The 15,047-nt window shown below is 35.0% G+C and overlaps 1 protein-coding gene across 1 annotated transcript in view; it reads right to left on the reverse strand.

The window, feature by feature from the left end:
* The window catches only part of LOC107312666 (connector enhancer of kinase suppressor of ras 2-like), a 177,997-nt gene that overhangs the window by 26,640 nt on the left and 136,310 nt on the right, over positions 1 to 15,047 (reverse strand). The gene's annotated exons all lie outside the window — the stretch shown is intronic.

Here is a 15,047-nt window from a genome sequence, read left to right on the forward strand (position 1 = left end):
GGTTTCTGCTTCTGCAAGAAAAATCACCAACATTTTCCACAATTTAGGCTAAAAGAATTATTCAGTGGGTAGAACTCTATAAATCTAATCACATCTGAACATTCTAATTTAATTGCAGAACTTCAAGAAAATGAACAGCTGGAGGACATCTGCTTTTGAATACACACCAGAAAGTGGTATGTATCATTCAGTAAGACAGTTTTAAAAATAAAGAAAGTTCAAGTATAACAAAACAAGAACTGCAAATATTTGCTCTTCCAAAAATACAAGTTACTTAATCTCACTATGTATTGTTCATGCAGACATACAAGGTATTAACAGAAAGAAAACTAGAGAAAATGAAAGACTTGCAATTCCTGGAAAACATAAGTTTAACTAGTGCTGCTAAACCTGCAGAATTCAAGCTTCATATTTTGAGAGATAAAGACACTAACTTATAATTAACTTTGTGGTAAACAGTTTAAGAAAACAGTCAGAACTTGCAACATAAGGTGAGTCAAAGTTACTACGGGAAAAAGGCTGATGACCGGAGAACATACTGTGGTTGTACGCATTTAACCTTCTGACTCAAAACCACAACGTGAAGAAGAGCGTTAAAGAAAATGCATGCCACTACCCCCACCTCAGTCAAGAAGCAGCACACCGTGGAAAAAAGATGGTAGAACTGAGTCTCTGCTATGTGAAGTGAGACTTCAGTACATTCACAGTGAAGCAGTAAGAAAGGTGTCACAGAATCACCAAATGAAAAAGTAAGGTTTCATTTTAAAAATGCCCTGTAGAACTAGATATTCAGTCACCTGTCAAGATGAAAGGAACTAAATCATTAATGCAAGCTTGGTAGCACATGCGTCTGCAATTTTGAGGAAAACTTTAGCAAGTTCAGAACATAGCAATTGGTGCGTTCACTAGAACAAAATGCACAAATCATGGGGCATGTAGTGCTGATTTCCTCAGGTTACGTGTATTAGATTAGTTGTAGTGCTGTGATCCCAAGGAACTGCAATAGGTTTAAGTGTTTTTCAAGGGAGGCAGCACACAAGGTAGGAATTGACAGGTAAAGGAAAACTGCAGAATATTTAGTTACATGCCTTCTGCTATGGCCACTGATATTTAACATTACTGTGTGAATCCTTGGGAGGCAGAACGACATCTGTGAGCTTACAGCAGCTCACAGCTTATCTACTTAGGAAAAAAATTCTCAAAATGAAGAAAAGGTATTCTATCACTGATGGTTCCATTGTTTGTCCTTTTAATGAAATACTTGACAAAATATGAAATGACTAAAATGTCTAGATATTCTCTGTTAAAGACCTCCAAAAACAGCACTGTAAAACACTGAAAATCTAAATAATAAATATCCTTGTCAGAGTACATGTACTATTTAAATGTCTTAAGAGTTTTTCCAATTTTCGTTTCCTTTAGGATAACATTGGAAGATGTCCCTTTCCAAACTGGAGTTCACTGCACTTCTCCTTCCAGAACTAATACATGCCTTAGCCTATGTAATGAAGTTCTTATCAAACTTTACCAAAAGTACTGCATACACTTCAGTCAACTACAGTTGCAGTGGATACTACTGTATTGAGAAATTATTCTTAGGCTTTTGTTTTCTTTTGTAAATCATTACCTTCCTCATGGATGTACTTCCTTGACGGTCAATGGCAGAACTAGCATATCTGGGAGAGAGAGGAAGAAAGATGTCAAATAACAACGGGAAATAATATTCTGAATAATAACAAACTCACAAACACATTTCTAAATGAATTCCTGTGGACATATTTACATTTTCAAAGTTATTTAAAATGCAGCACCTAAAATATGAGGCATGTTACTTTCAGTGTCTTTGTTAATGTTATTCAAAAACATAAAGTTATTCTCAGTATTCTGACTCAAAAAGACAAATCATATCAGAGCGTCCATCTCAATAACTACCTGAACATACTCAAATTTCATCAGACAAAACTCAAAAGCAAACAACAAAGTTCCTCTCTCTTTTAATGATTCTTAGGAGATATAAATCAGAGTTAGCAGGTCTAACTGTTATTTGCACATTTTGTACAGCAGCAAAATTTGCCACGGGCATAAAGGACTCTTGGTGTTTATACTAAACTAGGAATGAACAAGTATTTTCAAACAAATAGCAACAAAAAGAACTGCAAATAAATAAATTAGAAACTATGTCTGAGGACTCATTCACATTTTAAAAAGTAATAGGATATGGATATTTACTTGAACATTTGTATGTGACATTTAAGAAACACTCACATGTGTTCTATATCTTGCAAATTTGGTTCCTTCCTAAATCATTAAAGAAGAAATTTGATTTCTCCTTGGTTTGATAAATAAGCATTTTCCTTTGAGCTTTTCTGGGTATTCTATATAACTTAAGCAATATGTAAGTAGATCTATAAACACTGAGACATTACTACATACATAACTGTTGGGCTAAATTTGATGTGACTGTCAGATGCTTGCCAGGTGTGGAAAGTCTGATCTTTTCTTTTATGCAGTTCTTTCCCTGCCACCTCCTCTTTGATGCTTCAGAAGCACTTAAAAACAGGAAATTCATAAAGACCACAGTAATGTAGCAGTTAGCTCAAGAAAGATTCTTTAAATCATCAGAAAAGCGGTAATATTTTTGCAGTACTAATATCCTAACAGTACATTCTTGGCTGGCAAACATGGAATGCAGCAGCTACATTTGTTGTTGTAGGGAAGTCCAATAACCAATTTTTCTGATCCCAGAAACAATCTTGATGAAAAGAATAAAAACCAAATTCTTAGCAAGAAAAAACCAAATGAGTGAACTTTCCCAAACTAATCATGATGTAGGCTCCGCTGGCTGCTACAGTTTAGTCATTATACTTTTTAGCACCAGTGTCCCTGTATAAGAGATCTCTGTATACGGCTTAATGCTTGGAAAGGCTATTGCTGTGTGCAGTTTCAGTTCAACATCCCTGGAGAAGTCTAGGCAAAGTGTCACTTTTCTGAGTATGAACCACGATCAGCATCTTGACACTGTGGTCCATGGCAGGTTGGAAAGGGAAATACCTGAGACTGCAGTGAAAAGATGGGATGAATAACAGTCACATTAAAATTACAAGTTAAGAATTAAAAGTCTGAAGTTCTGAGCTGCCTGTAGACTACAAAGTTTGAACAAAACAACTGAAAAAACAGAGTTGTTAAACTTACAACATTTGGCAAAGGAATGGACAGAAGCCCAAACCGCTGCAAGGCAGATTTTGTCATTAATGCTCCATTTCTGTCTACCCATGAGAATGCCATAAATGCACTTCCATCCTGCTGGGCATTCCCCCCTGCTTTCTGGTCTGTTACTTTAATCATGGCTTTGACCCATCTGGAAAGTGTCAGTTTCAATGCCTCCATTCTTTCTCTCAGCCAATATACAATATGAACAATACATCTGCTTTTTTCTCTCAAAAGTCCTTAGTCAAGTTTTATTTGCTTCCACGCAAACCCCGTAATGCATCTCCTTGCAGTAATCATAGACTCTACTTACCAGCAACAATCTTGTAGTTATAGAAATTATCTGCAATTGGGTTTCTGAAAACTCTTCAAAAGTTAACATCTAATGAAAGGTCAGGAATATGTATTCTAATGTACAATGAGCATAAATTATATCTGGGAACAGTTTTGCAGTCTGCGGGGTTCTTTTAAAAGGTGTTGTATGTATTAAAATCTTCACAAAATTTAATTATTCGTCAAATATTCAGATCCACAGATGACAGAAGAAGAAATGCTGACCTTCTCTTCAGACAAGTAAATTCTCTATGTGAAACTGGCAGAACTGATTAATTTTGACATAAAGGAACCCTAACATGCCATCTATTTTTGTTCACTTTATCTGTACCACATTAAGTTGAGTTATTCCTCACCTTTCTTTTGAGGAAAACAGCTGTTACAGAAGTGAAAGAGAGAAGAATAAAGAAGGAGATAAAGCCAAATTGAGTGATATGGTTATGATGGCCAGGCCCAATATTTCTCAAATCAGTGAAGAGAACTGATCTTATGAATGCTTGTTTTCATGTCTATATTTAATTCTGGTTTTGATACAAACCAAGAACTAGAAAAAGAAAAATTAATCTCTTATAATTAACACATCAAAAGAACAAATAAAATACCAGGGCTGCTCTGAAATGAATGCCTCTCATTTTATTATACTGGCCCAAGATATTGCAAGCTGATTTTGGTAGCATGGCAGCACAGGCTGAACCGTCCCACCAATATCCCATTACATTTTGTTGCTTTGTGACAGATGGCAGCAGAGGGGCATTCTGACAGAATGGATCTGACATGGATATGTCCATGAAGCAAAAGGGTGGAACTGAATTCCTCCATGCAGAAATAATTACACCCACCGTCATTCACTGACACTTGCTGAATGTTTCTGGAGACCAAACAGTGGATGTGAGCACAGTGAAGAGGTGGGTGGTGCTTCAATAGTGGTGGCAGAGACAGTGGTCACAGGTGTGGCATGTAGGTTCTTGTTTGTTACTAGCAAAAATGAACAGCTACTGATGATGGCTATGTTGAGAAATAGCATTTTGTAGCTGAGAATTTGCTCTTTCAGTAGTTTTGTTGTACTCTTTGTATTTGTTGTGGTTTATATGGAAATAAATAGGAGGCATTGCTTCTGAAGCAACATAAATTATTACAAGATATTTGCAAAATCAATAATTGCCTAACGACATAGAAAAGGCAATGTACTAAGAAAATAACCTTTGAAAAAAGTAAATGAAGTTTAATTTTGTTGTAAAACTCATTCTAAAATAATTATTCTCATGTATTTTTCTTCAAATGGATTTCTGAGATATTTCTGTTTGATAGAAATGTAAAAAATTAACAACTCTGAGTTTTATATACTCTGCCAAGCTGTATCTCATACACTGGAACTTCTATGGATAAAAAGGTTTTCTCCCTCCTACCCAGACATTGTAAGCACACTGAAACTAGTATAAAAAGTTAAGAATTATGAAATCAAGGTAAAATGCAACAAGCGCAGATCAAGGCTAAATCTATCTCCAGCCTCAGTATTACATGCATACAGAATTGGTATTCAATATTCAGTACACTGAACATGGAGCTAAAGTAGGAGGGCTAAGAAAAAGCTAGGAAAAAATGGGAATGTCTTTGACACAGGTGGTAGCAAAACAGAGAATTTAAAAGACTCGAGTAGCTTGGTAGCTTCCAGCTCACATCTTAAAAGATATGCAAATGAAAGTGCAATCAATTGCTGAGGCTTCTAACGAGGATTTCAAACGAAGAACAGTACTATATGATTAGAAAATAGTGATAATGAATAAGAATGGTAAAATCAGGAGTACGAGGGATGGCAGAAGTGCTGTATTCCAGTTTTATGTATTTTGATAAAAGCTGCAATAATCTGAGCGAACTATTATACCTGAAGTATTTTTATTGAATGCTGAGAACTGTCACCGATTGAGCACTGAATGTGGAAATACAACAGAATAGAGGTATAATTCTGCATTTTTGCTGTCAGAGCAGTTGTAGCCTTTTAAAAGCATTGCTGGAATTATGAATAGCCTGCATTTTCTATTCATACAAAAAATCCTCTTTGGTGAACATAAGTCACACAGTTCTTCATTTATTAAGCATCATTAAACAAGCACGACTATAAGCACCACCTCCACATTCCTTCTTTTCCTTTCCAGGAACATGTTTTCATTTTTTACCAGATAAAGATAGAAGCAATGTCACACAAAACTCTAGAAAGTAAAGGTATTTAAGCTTCTAACATTCACAGAACTTCTACCTTGAGAGTCACTAAATCCATCATTACATGAGCTCAACTATCAGAACAAATTGGGGTATCTTATTATATTCCTACCATTTTGGTTTGTCCACAGGTGACAGAATAATAAATTTTAAAATGATGATGATGTGAATATAGTAAAGAAAAAAGAATAATTATTTTGAAGTTCACTCACCTTTCACTTAGTCTTTGGTATCTGGAATAGTTACAATCTACATTGTTGACTTTCTTAAAGCCCTGATTAAGGGGGTTCTGGCAGTAATGCATAGAATTATAAACTAGAAGCAATATAAAATGATTCTAGTTATAACAAACTGCTAATATATATTTTCCAATGTTCTGCAAATAATTTTATATACTACTCACTGCTTTAAGTTGTATTTATTATTTAATTACTCAGAGCGATCTAATCTTACATTCTCACTATCCAAATCTGTAAAAATTTCCCAACCAGTGAAAGATTCCAGTATGTTAAAAAAGAAAAATAGGTCATTTACCAGAGCTTACTTTTCAAACAGGAAAAAATGGATATTTACTACTGAGCAGTGCATTTTCCTTCTGCTGTGATTGAATATCCTCCTGTCATTCTGACTGGAGACCTGCCTGGAAATGCCCCTATTGATGCACAGTTACCACAGACTATGTTGAGTGCTTCTGTTGCTCTGCAAGATGGCTCCTCTTTCAAAAGATTACATAAATACAGGATCTCAAGTTTACTGAGCGGTAGAGTCAAGAGAGAATTTTGAAGTTGCTGGTTAAATATTATGCGCTACGTCTGAACACAGTCCCTACTATCAGGTGGATACCTACAACTATATGAGGATTCAAAACAGTGTTTGAGTAACACCTTCATTGATCCAGAGCAAAGAACAACTAGAAAATGGCAAATCTGTCGCCCTGTTCTTTTTCACTTAGCGTATAACTGGGAAATAAAATTCTGAATGTAAGCAACATGCAAAAGTCTCTTCAGCTTTCACATCTTACATTCCAGATTGCTTTGAGTCCATCCTGGTTGCAGCTCAGGAATAAAGGCAACAAAAAAAAATTCAGGAAAACCCCCCTCCCCCCTTTTTTTTTAAGTCCACTTTTTATGGTATTTACGTGGTATACAATTTTGCTTTTTCAAAATATCTATATTTTTAATACTACATTTGTTCCTTTCAGTAACTACAAATATGGCCTTATACCATTAAAACTCCTCAGAGATTTGACACAATTCAGAAAAAATACTTTTCTGTTTAAAATGTCATTCTGACAATGTTTCAGGATTCTCAGCTTCAACACTGAGCAGTCATAGTGCCTAGGGGACCTGATGGCTGCCCTAATGCATCTATCCCTGATGCATTATTTATTCTAAAGTACCGAGCACATTCTTTTAAAATAGGTTAAATTCCTCACCGCTGTAATTGCACAAATTTGAAAGCAGTGCATAAGAAAACACATTTGTGCAGAACTGTATTGTACCTTATGTGACATTTCCTTATTGTAGGTTCTGAAGAACACTCATGTCGCAACCTGGATCTACTTAGCAGTCACAGGAACCTGTCTTTGAGTGCTTTACATGAATTCATGATTTCTAGTCAAGTTCTTAGGATCTCCATATCATAATGCATTCCTACCACAATGAGCAAATGCTCACTGAAAATTAATTACTGAGCATTTTGCAGTGAAATTTGACATCTCAGTTCTACGCTGGCTCAACTACTGATTCAGAACGGTGCTTCAGATGCATCCATTCAAGTTGACAAAAGAACATCAAGAATAAACTAGTCTCTCCTCTCTGATCTCTTCAGTATTAACAAATAAAACAAATCATTTCCAAACTATGCCAAAGCCACCAAGGAAATGATAGAAACAATTTTTAAGTATTAATATTTAAAAATACAAAGCACTTTATGAAGAAGAACCCGAGCCATATTTCCAAGCGTAAACAAATAGCAAGTAGTCATAAAGCAGTAGTGTTAAAACTCATTATTCAACTAGCAGCGGGGCAATGCATGAATGATACAAATCATTTTTAGCCTTATCTTTCCCCTGCAAGCCTGTGTGGTTAGAAGGTTAGCGAGATCTTTAAAACCTGAGGTATTTGTAATGATGTCTCTGAGCAACCTGGTCTTTGAGCAATGTGGTCTTTTGAGCAGTGTGGTCTAGTGGGAGGCGTTTGTGCCTATACCGGGGGGTTGGAACTAGATGATCTTAAAGGTCCCTTCCAACTTAAAGCATTCTATGATTCTGTGTTATAGCTATGTTGTAGATGCACATCTAGAATCTATTACAGATACCAAAACTTCCTATGACTTATATTTGTTTTTCCTATATTAAAGTTAAGATCAAAGAGCACATAGACATTCGTTTTGAAGAACAACTGGATAAGCAACTACATGTTAGATGTCTTATTATTAGTATGTATTATTAGCACTTTCTCAGCCCTGAAACAATAACAAACATTTGTAACATACAAATGTCTCCCTTTTCTTCTGCTCAAGCCTAAAAAACCTCACTAGATCTGCTTTGCATTCTACTCATCTTAAGGGATTTGTAAGCAAGATTCTGTAGTCACATATTTTGCACACATCTGTTTCTGGCATTTGGCTAGTTTGTGGCTTTGACTAATGCTTTTTGTAACTATTTCCTTCAGTACGCTGTATGTTATATTACCTGTAAGAAGCATCTTTTTGGCTCTTTCTTTTCTCTTTTTAGACAAAACGATGTGATCACATCACTGCACCAACAAAAGCAACTGTACAGTCAAGGCTATTTCATACAAATACGTGAAACTCTTCTCACAGCCCCACAGTACTTTACTATGTGGGATAAAAATCTTCAGACAGATCCCTCCTAAATTGATTTTAAGCTGAAATATCTTTATATTAAGTTATTCAAGCCCTTAACAAAGTTGCTTACGAGCAAGAAGATTTCATTCTGCCATTTAAAGATGTTTTTCAGATTTTTGTGAGATACAAAACAGTCACAGGATCTGAAATTTAAAACCCATGGGAGAAAGACTAGAAAGGGAAAATCACTCTATAAAAGAAATTAATTTTTCTGGGCTCATAACAGATTTCCAAAAGCTTGTTAAACCAAATATTCATGGAAAACATGGCAAAAGTCTAGTAGACATTTATGTTTTGTCTACCAAGACTGTTCTGACATACTGAGCACGTGCAATTCTCTTAGAGTAATTAGGTATGCTGGCAATCCCGAAATAATTGGCACCAGGTGATGTGTATAGTGAGAACAACTATCCCTGTTGTAGCCCTGGATACTGGCTATGAGGTAGTGAAAGGCATGGAAGGAGATCGCCAGTTTTAAATACTTGGTGGAAGCACTGTAAAGGAATGAATTATTTTGTATTCAGTGCATGGTTTCACTTCATTAACAAGTTTATGTCATACACAGGATGAAAATATTTTTAAAAAAGAATAATTATCCATAAGTATACACTTCAACTAAACCTTATTTACAGCATTCCATGATAGTCATAAAGTTATTTCAAACTCATTCTTTTAATGTGACGTATTTAATGAAACTTAAGTATTTGGTACATCATCAAATGTGAAGGAAATAAAGACAGAAATCACTCCAGTATTCAAATGGGTTCATTAAATTCAAATGTAAGAGAAACAGCAGTCCTTATTCTTAGAATTTATCAAATTTAAGACAATTGCAAGCAGGAACTTTTGTGCATTCTGAATTATACGCTAACTGGAAAATTCTGCTTGTTCCTTTCAAAAATTACGTTACGCATCTGAGTTTTCATCCTCAGAGTCATTCTAGAAAAAAAAGCTGAAAGGTTGTTTTGTTTGTAGCTGTTGTTGTTGTTTGTTCCTAATACTGAGAGGCAGCGTCTCAAGCTTTGTACTGGCATCATTTTTTCCACCTCATAATTTTTAATAATTTTACACCTGAAGCATTTAAATAAAGAAAATTCAACCTGTGTAATTTATCTTCATATTTGAAGTTAGCAGGTGAAAAAGTTATGATGTTTGCTAAGAGATATTAATGCTTTTCTCACTAAGACTGGAAAATTTATTCCTCAGGTACTGCAACTGAGTTTCTACAAGTTAATAAGTACATGTAATTCATGGACAAATTACATTTCTTTAAACACAAAAATAACAGAAGAAATTACCTTTCAGTATCTCCACTGACTGTGTCCCCTGCTCTCTGTAGAAGAAAAACAAATAGCATTAAGCAACACTAAAGAGTATGAACTTCCTCGGTGCACTCAGCGTCATGATAACCACAGTAGGAGATGAGACAGAAGTAAATCACACCACTCATTCTGTAACCCAAAGAGAAAAGAAATGGAAAAGATCAATTTCTGTGTAGATGTTATTTCACAAAGAAGATCACGTTTAAAGCAACTTACATCTTTGCTTGCAAATGACTTCAGCTGTATTGTAATCAAACTTAAGTAAAACAAGAAGCTAAAAATGTCAGCAGGTCAATGTTTGTAAAAATGCTAAAATTTGGATGTGTGCTCTAGAATGTGTTACATGTAAAGAAAAACTTGCAACGTAGACTTTCAAATGAAAACTGCAGAGAACATTAAAAACAATGAGAAACCTGTAATCAAATCTTTCATTAACACCATGCTTACATAGCTTTCCATAACTTGATTTTCTAAACTGAAGTTATTTATCTGAAGTGTGGAGCTGAACTCTTCTAGGAGCAAGTGATTCAGGATGAAAAATGAAATATTCAAACTCTTTATTATTTTAAACCGAGCTTTCTGATGGAGAAGTTTTCCCACAGCTAAAAAGCAGTTTCTCATCTTGAAATGCAGAAATTGCCACTTGAAAAATTTTTGACTTTAAATCCTTTCTGAAGAACCAATTGGGAAACAGATTCTTTTTTTGGAAGTATAATGCCTGGGGTTTAACATCACTACTTTTGGTACACTGTAAAATATTTAATCTCATAGGACCTCAGTAAACAGTTACAGAACTTAGCTGCACAGTTCACATAACTAAAGACAGGAAGTCTGCTGGTTCTATTTTTAAGTCTGCTGGTTCTGTATTTAACTCCAAAGACTCTGAAAAATATATTCTAACTCACACAGATTTAAAAGAAAATTATGAAATGTTCAGGGGACAAACATTAATGCTGCTGCCTCCTTCCTTCACCCCAGATAATATCATATATCATATTCCACTCTGATATTTCTACTATGACTAGTGGATGGTTTGCCACCGGAAACAGCCATAAATCCTTATATTATTAATTTATTCTGTTGATAAGTTAGAGAGGAAATTATGATGTTGCAGTATTTTTAAGTTCTCATGAGTCTTGTTTGTAATCTAATAATTAAGTTCATTACATCTAATGAAATTAAGCTAGTTACCTAATGTGATATCACAAAGGCATTTTACCCACAGCAGGACCTTTAGTCTTTACAAAAGAGTGAAACAGTCCCTGTTTTAATTGTCATAGAATTCCAGTATTCCACTTATATATGATGCCCTTCATGCTCTCTTCTCTCTTATTCTGACACACCGTGGTTGTAGTTATAAAAAAATATTTTATGATAGACTTTAAGTTTTCATCCCTACAGGATACAGGGAAATGTTTTATAGATGCTTCTATAGCAGCTGACCTCTTTACTAAGTTAACCATGAATTATAAACAATATGCAAGACCATTTAAAATAAGGTAGCTGACAAAGAGTACTGAAATGACATCCTCACAGATAAAAGGAAGGAAATCTCCCACGTGCCTTATTAAGTCTAGGCAATGACATGAGCTCTCTATTGAGTGATTGAGTACAGAAAGTGGTAACAGGTTTTCTTGTTTAAACTGAGTGATATAAATGACTTTATCCTCCTTAGAGTATACCTGAAATCTGAAGTGGAAAGTACCTACAGAAATGAAAATATAGAGTCTGGAAACATTCATCAGATTTTTTTGAATGAGACTGAGTAATAAGAGCATACAGCTATAGCAAAATATCTGTTTGAAGAGCTTGGTAAAATCCTGCATAATAAATGTCAGATTTCTGCTGCTGTTAATGCACTATTAAATATGAATGAACTGATCTGATCATCCCTGAAAATAGTTTGGACAGCCTAGTAAAATACATCCTGCGGCCAACCAAGCAAAAGAAATTTGACAGCAGCGCTACCCATGCTACTTCTACCAAAAACCATTTTATTCATTGGAAAAGACTTGTAGGGTTTTTTTTCCTCATATAATTCTGCCTTACAGTGTTACTAATTTTAATCACTAAAAATAGGAAAGTAATTTAGTCAGTTTAATTGTTTCCCATTCTGACTCCTAACAGGCAGAGGTCTTTCATTTCTAAGGCTATTCCAAAATTAAAGCGTTTCCCGATCAGTATCTACTCGCACCACACTGGCTATCTTGTTTTCATCTCCTATACTAAAAATATTAATTATCATTACAGAGCTGGTCCAGCTCTGTAATTTTTCTCCCAAAATAATGCACAAAGAGCACCTTTACCATGGGTGATCATTTTGGATCCGTGTTCAAGGTTCCTTTTGACCAAACAGGTTCAATTAGTGTAACTGTAAACAACTGTTTGCATACTGTGAACTTGCATATATTAGACCGAAATAGAAACAAGAGTTAAGTATGTTTCTGTTAGTAAAACGTGTTTTTCTAGAAGTCTTATTTTCTACATGACTAATTTTTATAAATGCTGAATAATAAAATCTAATTAACTAATGGATAGTCTGTCATTGGGAAATGTTACAATGTCTCCACGATAGCAGGAAAAGAAAAAGATGAGTAAAATCTGTAACTGCTTGTCAGTTATGCAATTTTTTACCTGTTAATAGCTCACTGTAATTTAGCAAAGAAGAAAATAGCTGTATAGGCAGAAGGAGCAAACAGCTGATATGAGTAAGTAAAGGATATTTCTTCTAAATATATTGCATCAGCAGTAATTAAATCTCATTTCTGACTGCCTAAGTTTTTTTCAGCAATTTATTTATTTTAAAAATGGCATTTTGTTTGACTAAATTTCTGTCCCCAAAAAGCTATCATTGGAATGCAATCTCACTGCTAACTTGAAATGTCAACCTTATAAAAGGATTTCTGATACATATATGTAAAACCAACAGAACCCACACTGACATTTTTATAAATATGTATAGTGCTGCAATTAATTTCCTTGTGTATTTCAACTGCAGGCACAGATATTTACAGTGACATGACAGGCTTCTACCTGCAATTTCATCAGTGTTAGACATCTTTTTTTTTTTTTGTGAGCAGTTGCTTCCTAAATTCCTGTTACGCGGAAAATAAATTGCCTTAGCCTAGTTTGCAAACTGAACTTTACTTCACGTTACTAAAATGCCACATTCATGAGTAGTAGACACGTGGGAGGCTCACGAAGGACAAGTCTCGCCATGCTGCCACATACTATAAAGCACAAATTCTGTGAAATTCAGGTCACTGGCACCTACTGGCCTTCTTTCAAGTCAGCTTTGTATTCATGTAGTTCCAAGAATTGTCAGTGGATCTACTTCAGATTTGCATAAGCAGAAATGGAAGGGGAATAAGGTCCATACCTTCTATAACTCAACAACTATTGACCTGAAATTTCTACAGGTAATTGAAAAACAAGTGAAGAAATTATATAAAATCACAGGAAAAAAATCTGCAGAGATACTATAAAGGTGTTTAAAAGTCACTGTTTACTTGCTTACAAGTGGAGAAGACTAGACTACTCGGTAGTGAGAGGACAGCTTGATAATGAAAGTTACTAATTGCAAAGATCAAATGAAATGTATTCAAACATACATCATATATTCAAAAACAAAATATAAGGTTTTCCTTTACCTTTATAATAAGTATTGTTCCTCCGCTCCTCTATACTCAAATATTTAATGCTCTCCATTTTTTTTTTCTTCATCTGCTTCCTGAACTCACATATTCATTATCCTAAGCATTTCTTTACAAAAAGCTTGTTCAAAAGTAAAACTGTAGCTGTGCTGCCAGGGGCTTTATTTATCTCTCTAGCTCAGTGAGCTGATGCTTAAGCTACTGAAGACATAACGTTTGCAAAATTATTATGCTCTGCAAAAAATGAAAGCTGCCTTTATGGTTTTTCTTGCACTCCTGTTAAGGGGTGAGATAATAGAGACAGGAAATAATCTTGTGCAAGACACACATGTGCAATTCAAAGAACTCAGTTTTTAAGCTGAAAAAAAGGTGACAGATGAAAAAAATAACTACGAATAGAAAAGAAAATATCCAGTCAGAAATTTTAATTATGTTCTACATTATGGATATTACGCCAGCGTATAACAAGTAACAGACAGCTGCAATGGTTTTAAACATTTCAGGAAAAAAAAACATCTGAAAGAGAAGACACCCCAGATCATAGATGAGATTTTAAAATGTGCTCTAGGAGAGCATCTAAAAGAAGGCTGCCCTTTGGCTAACAATTGCTCATGTCATAAATAAAAAAATAATCCACAACAGGCCAAAGCACAGCAACTGATAGACTGTGTCTCATCTTCACTGAAGTCTCTTTCTCATCAGTCTACCCTCTTATAGGAAATTTAAGGGAGGTTGAACCTGAGCATCAGAAGATGTAGACCACAAAGAAGCAAAAAAGCCAAAATATGAAGCTCTACCTAATTCCTTCAAAAACTAAGCATAAGTACAGCACTCTAAAGAAACTGAGGAGGTTTTATAGAATAACTGTTTACTAGCAATGCTGTTTACTAGCAATCTACATTTTACGCAGGATATATAGAATCTAAAGAGATACTCCCTTGAAGTACATGCTAAATTTTAGAGAACAGAATTATATTTCGTTACAGGAAAATTACAAGATAGGTAGAATTTTAGGCTGGCAGTATTGCAGTTGGTGTAAAAGATCACAGACATGAAAAATGTACTGCTGTTCCTTCCGAAAAATCAATGTACAGAGCCCTAGTACAGCTGGAAATCCAATCACATGAAATTATGCTGCAAGATAGGGAATGTATTTTTGAACCATAAGTTTCTAAAGTCAAGAAGCACAAATATTTTCCTGCTGAGGACTTAAAAAAATTTGACATGCAGAAAAATATTCAGCAGTGATTTTCCTGCACATGATTTTAAGGCAGAGGTAAAGGAAGCAAAGAGTGGTCCAGGTTGGAAAGATGTAGTGCAGCTTCAAGAAGTTACACATGCCAGGGAAAGATTCAATTCTTTCCCCCTCCTTTTCCTCAAGTTACAGCCTACCCAGGGTCCTGCTCTATCGAGGACTGATCTTTTTTCTATCATGTCAACCATG

This window comes from Coturnix japonica, chromosome 4, assembly GCF_001577835.2.
Source record: "Coturnix japonica isolate 7356 chromosome 4, Coturnix japonica 2.1, whole genome shotgun sequence".
NCBI lineage: Eukaryota > Metazoa > Chordata > Aves > Galliformes > Phasianidae > Coturnix > Coturnix japonica.